This window comes from Odocoileus virginianus, chromosome 8, assembly GCF_023699985.2.
Source record: "Odocoileus virginianus isolate 20LAN1187 ecotype Illinois chromosome 8, Ovbor_1.2, whole genome shotgun sequence".
NCBI lineage: Eukaryota > Metazoa > Chordata > Mammalia > Artiodactyla > Cervidae > Odocoileus > Odocoileus virginianus.
Genome location: NC_069681.1, coordinates 13,529,408 through 13,535,407, shown reverse-complemented (window position 1 = coordinate 13,535,407; position 6,000 = coordinate 13,529,408). Strand labels below are relative to the sequence as shown.

Below are 6,000 nucleotides of genomic sequence, written 5' to 3'. Positions count from 1 at the left end.
AACCTGGGCCCCCTGCATTAAGAGCTCAGAGTCACTGGGACTATGAGGGAAGTCCTCATTTAAAGAAATTATTGAAAGGTATGTACTTATGTCACTTTGTTAATTGTTTTGGGATTGTTTTCTTTTGTCTCTTCTCTTGTGATCTGAAGACTACTTTTAGTGTTTTGTCTGGATCCCTTCCTTTTTTCTATTTCTATTCTATTTGTGTATCTATTATAGATTTTTGGTTTTTTGGTTTCTGTAAGGTTTATATATAACCATATGTATGTGATTGTGAATTCCTAGGTATTGTCAGTGGGAAAGAATCTGCCTGCCAGTGTAGACGATACAAGAGACATGGGTTTGATCCCTGGGTGGGGAAGATATCCTGGAGTAGGAAATGGCAACCTGCTCCAGTATTCTTGCCTGGAAAATTCCATGGACAGAGGAACCTGGTAGGCTACAGTCCACAGGGTCACAAAGAGTTGGATACAACCAAGTACGTGTGCACATGATACATATATGATTATTTTAAGTTGCTGATCTCTTACATACAAACACATTTTGATAACCCTGCATTTTTACTCCCTCATCTCCATTCCACATTTACTGTTTCTGACATTATATTTTCCATCTTTTTGTCTTGTGTATGCCTTAACTGCCTCTTGTGAATATAGATGATTTTAACGACTTCTGTCTTTAAACCTTCCTATTAGCCTTAAACATGGCTGATTAACTTTGCTGTATATTTACCTTTGCCAATGAGCTATTTCCTTTCATAATTTTCATGTTTCTAGTTGCAGCCTTTTCTTTTTTGCTTAGAGAAGTCCCTTATTTTTCACAGATCAGGAAAGAGAAGCTCAGATTGATTATGTAAATTAGCTAACATAGGTGGGAAAAGGTACAGTAGTGTTTTGAGCCTGTGGCCTCGATCCCTTCCTAGTCTAGGGGTTCCTTATTTTTCTGTTCACACTTGTGTGAATGCAGAACTTTATTTGGATAACCCCTATTCTGTGCTGTAGACTCTGCTAGTGTTAGGGGTACAACAATGAAAATGCATAGTTCTTGTTTCCACAGAGCTTAAAGGCTAGTGACCTTTCCAGTTTCCTTCCACTCTACCTGGAGAACATCTCAAGTGAACAGACTGAGGTACAAAAGAAAAAAGAGAAAAAGTGTTAAAGTCATATAATGGGTCACAATTTGGATACTTTTTTTTTTTTAATATTTATTATTTAGCTGCAGCACTGGGATCTTTCCCTGGGGTGTGCGGGCTTCTCACACGTGTGGGATTCTAGTTCCCACCCAGGGATGGAACCCGTGTCCCCTGCATTGCAAGGTGGATTCTTAGCCACTGGACCACCAGGGAAATTCTCATTTTTGACCTAGCCTCCAGAACCATGCTGAGAGACCGAAGGGAATTGCATCTTCTGTTATGCCATTTCTTGGCTGGCCCAGTCACGGGGGTAGAGATCTGGAATGAAGAAATCCTTTTCAGCGAGGATTAACTATAGAGATTTGGTGTGAGCTTAAAAAGGAGAGAGTATACAGAAGCACTCAGTGGGGAGAATGACAGATTGCGGCAATAACGGGGGAGTCTTGACGGAGGCAACTGAATTGAATGCATTTTCTTGTGAATGACTCACATTTCTGGAGTTCTTTCTGCGTGGTTGGCATTGTTCTCGGTACTGGAAGAAGGCAGAAGTAAAAGCTCTGGAGGCTGGAGATCAAGACGTTCCAAGAAGCGTCTGGCAGGTGAGGTAGGAGGCGGAGTGCGGAGGTGGTGGCGTTTCATTCGTGTGCTCCAGCGCTCTCCCTCCCTCCCTCTGGGGGCCCTTTTTCTATATCCTCTCCCCATCTGCACCCCCTGGGCCTCCAGAAACCAAGCTAGCACTGTCGTGTTATCGCAGTCGTTTGCAGAGGCACCTTGCCCAGGGCTGCACGCCTACTTGGGGATCAAATCACAAATGCCTACAGATACCAGCCAGGTCAGCCTAGTGACAAAAAGAAGGATATTGTGGGGAACTGGTGTTAGGGGGTGCAGAGAACAGGACTGCTTCCTGTCCATCTCAATAGGACACCTGCTGCTGCTCTGGGTGTTCGATGATATTAATAAAATTAGGGCATCATGAGGTGGCCCATGGTTCCTGGAACATGGGAAAAGTAGTTTTCATTCAAAACTTTATGTTTAAATATTGAAATTCAGTTAATTTAAATATTTTTGTTGCAATTGATATTGGCCAAAATGAGTTTGGATCGGATTCCACTGGAGGCCTCTCTCGTCTCTGCTTCTGTCCTAGGTAATGCCACTCTATTTTTTTTCTTTCTCTCTCTAAGCCTGTCTCTCAATCCTGGGAAGTGACTACTCGACTAATTAATTTCCATGGTGATAATGGCTTAACAGCAATCAATTTACTTTTGTCTTCAAAAGCATGACCTCAAGATACTGAAACTAATAGGGAGAATTGAGCCTTCATGGGAGGTGCTGCTGCTGCTGCTAAGTCGCGTCAGTCGTGTCCGACTCTGTGGGACCCCATAGACGGCAGCCCACCAGGCACCCCCGTCCCTGGGGTTCTCCAGGCAGGAACACTGGAGTGGGTTGCCATTTCCTTCTCCAATGCATGAAAGTGAAAAGCGAAAGGGAAGTCGCTCAGTCGTGTCCAACTCTTAGCGACCCCATGGACTGCAGCCCACCAGGCTCCTCCATCCATGGGATTGTCCAGGCAAGAGGACTGGAGTGGGGTGCATTGCCTTCTCCCATGGGAGGTACAAGTGGTCACCAAGTGGGTGTGCCCTTTCTGTCTCAAACCATTTGGACAGCCTGTGGGCTCTGACCATGTAGAGGGTCAGCTCCCTCTTCCAGGGTTCAAAGATTGTTTATGAGTGGTTTCATTTGGGTCTGGGGCTTGGAATGGAGAAGATGGCTCTAGGACATGGTACCTATGGAAGATAAGGGCGACTACCCCAAATCCCTCTTTGTGCAGTTTAGGTTTAACACTAAGGCTATTGCATTGTCCAGTATGGTAGCCATTAGTCACACATGGCTATTTAAACTTAAATTAATTAAAATAAAATAAGAAATCTAGGTCCTCAGTTGCACTAGCCACATTTCATATGCTCAATAGCCACGATAGCTGGAGGCTACCGTGTTAGATGCTGCAGATACGGAACATTTCCATCGTCACAGAAAGTTTTGTCAGACAATGATGCTGGACCACCAACCTCACAAGGAAACAGGTTTGGGTATCAGGAGAACTGAGTTTTGGCCCTAACACAGCCATTCATTGGCTCTGTGACCTTGGGCAAATTCTTTAATTCCTCTGGACCTATTTCTTCACTGATAAGATGGGAATGATAACATTTTCCACAAAATTCCCTTGAGCATTAAAGGAAGGACAAACACATTGACACTATAGTTAATAATGTTACCCCACCTCCCACCCCCAGCCAGAAAGCCGTCCTCTATGGGGGGCAGAGCTGAGTCTTATACTCAGGAAGAACCTTTTCTCCTCCCCAGTCTGGTTCTAGGATTTCACTGAATCAGTTTTGCTTGTTAGCATAAACTCAGAAAGATTCCCTGTGTGCACACAGGCAGGGAAGATAAGCAGAAAGAAAGAACTAGGATGTGGCTGGTGCCATAAGAGTTGTGTAGAGCACGACTGTCCCAGGTGGCCTGAGACAGCTTCAGGGTTGAGCATGCACCTGGCAACAGTGAGCCAAGGAGAACCCAGGGGTCACGCAGGCCTGGTTAACTGTGGACACTGATAGTGCTGGAGAGCAATGGGGACTAGAGTAGTGCTTGGCATGTGGTAGGAGCTCAACAAATACTTGAGATGAATACTTGAAATGTTGCTAGAAATTAATACAACATTGTGGACCAGCTGTGTTGTTGTTGTTACTCTATTGCGACCCCATGGGCTGTAGCCCACCAAGCTTCTCTGTCCATGGGATTTCCCAGGCAATAATACTGGAATGGGTTGCCATTTCCCTCTGCAGGGAATCTTCCTGACCCAGGGTTTGAACCTTTGTCTCCTGCATTGCAGGTGGATTCTTTATTGCTGAACCACCAGGAAAAGCCAAAATCAACTATACTCAAATAAAAAATATATAAAAAAGAAATACTTGCTAAACGAATGAATGAATGAGCTACATAGAGGGTAAAGGCCAACAGGCAGCTTCTGGTAACCCTGGCTTCTGTGATGGCTTCCCCATCAGTATAAAGCCTTAGCTGATGGAGGAGGGGAACAGTAGAGGGTGGGATTAGTTTGCAAAAATAATAAATACGGGGTGGGGGGTGCATATAATAGCCTCTATTTATTGGCCAGCTATGTTCCAAGGATCCTGCATGTTTACTCCTTCTGAATACTCTGCAAAGTATGTGTCTTTATTCCCATTTTATCCAAGAGTGAGTTGCCCAGAGTCACCTGGCTTTGTGCAAGCATCCAGTTACAGATCTGAGATTCAAACCTAAAGTCCTTATCTTTCCTGTGATGTCAAATTACTCTTAACAGGTAGCGTGTGCTCTCTGAGGAGGCCTATGCTGCCCGAGCTTTAATGCAAGAAGTTGCAAGAATCTCTACTCTTCAGGTGGACTTCCTTTAAAAAAAAATTTTTTTTTTAATTGTTTATTTATTTTTGGCTGTTCTGGGTTTTCATTGCTGTGTGCAGGCTCTCTCTTGTTGCAGTGAACAGGGGCTGCTCTCTAACATATCAGCTTCTCATTGAGGCGGCTTCTCTTTTTGCGGAGTTCGGGTTCAGTAGTTGTGGTGCATGGGCCTAGTTACTCCACAGCATGTGCGATCCTCTCCGACCAAGGATGGAACCCTGCCTGTGTTGGCAGGCAGATTCCCAACCACTCAACCACCAGTGAAGTCCCCAGGTGGACTTCTGACTTGGCTGATGCTCTCTTTGGGTTGGCTTGGTTGGTAGATGAACTTGTTCCTGCCCATACCATTTATACAATGATTTCACAGCACTTTACTCTCCTGGCCTTGAACATACATAGTGGTGAAGTTGTTTCTCTCAGTTGAGAATGGAGAATCCATAACACTAGGAAGTTACAGGATTTGTTCAACAGCATAAGACAACGGGTCATTGTTGGAGTCTATAGGGAAATGAGGACATTCAGGAGAATGTGGTTTCATTGCTAAAGTGAAAGTGAAAGTGAAGTCGCTCAGTCGTGTCTGACTCTTTGTGACCCCATGGACTGTAGCCTACCAGGCTTCTCTGTCCATGGGATTTTCCAGGCAAGGGTACTGGAGTGGGTTGCTATTTCCTTCTCCAGGGGATCTTCCCCACCCAAGACTCGAACCCGAGTTTCCTGTATTGCAGGCAGATGCTTTACCCTCTGAGCCACCAAGGAAGCCCCACTCTTGTGATCCCACAGCCTGCCAGGCTCCTCTGTCCTCTGTCCATGTGATTTCCAGGCCAAGAATACAGGAATGGATTGCCATTCCCTTCTCCAGGAGATCTTCCTGACCCAGGGGTCAAACCCAGGTCTCCTGCATTGCAGGTGGATTCTTTACCAACTGAGCCACCAGAGAAGTGTCTCTCTCAGTTGAAAATGGAGAACCCGCAGCACGAGCAAATTATATAACTTGTTTGAGAGCATAAGACAGTAAGTCATTGATGGAGTGTATAGGGAAATAAGGATATTCAGGTGATATTCGAGGAAGTGAAATGGATCTATGACATGTCATTGTTTGTATCTACTGCTAATTTGTAGAATTGTTTATGCTTTTTGCTTCTTCAGCTTCAATGCTTATAATCGTATAGCCTAGTATATAACAAAATACTAATATCAAGTCCTTGTGGTTCACATAGAACACAGGTGTCAATCGCAGGCTATTCTGCTTGGAGGTTGTTTGTCTGATGCAAAGGGGGTATCTGGTTACCAGACCCTATTTGTTACTCATGTTTCTACTAACACCTTTGTGGATGCTCTCCTTAACAAGTCTACATGGTCCAGGGTGTGTGAATGCATGAGTGGTCAGAAAGAGGCAGGCAGATCCTTTCAACCAAGGT

General features: G+C 44.7%; 1 long non-coding RNA gene across 1 annotated transcript in view; it reads left to right on the top strand.

The window, feature by feature from the left end:
* The first annotated feature begins 1,107 nt into the window (after nucleotides 1–1,107).
* Nucleotides 1,108–6,000, top strand: part of LOC110138295 (uncharacterized) — a 48,686-nt gene continuing 43,793 nt past the window's right edge. The window contains exon 1 of the long non-coding RNA XR_011488976.1: nucleotides 1,108–1,731. This is a non-coding gene — a long non-coding RNA (uncharacterized lncRNA). The remainder of the gene's footprint in view (nucleotides 1,732–6,000) is intronic.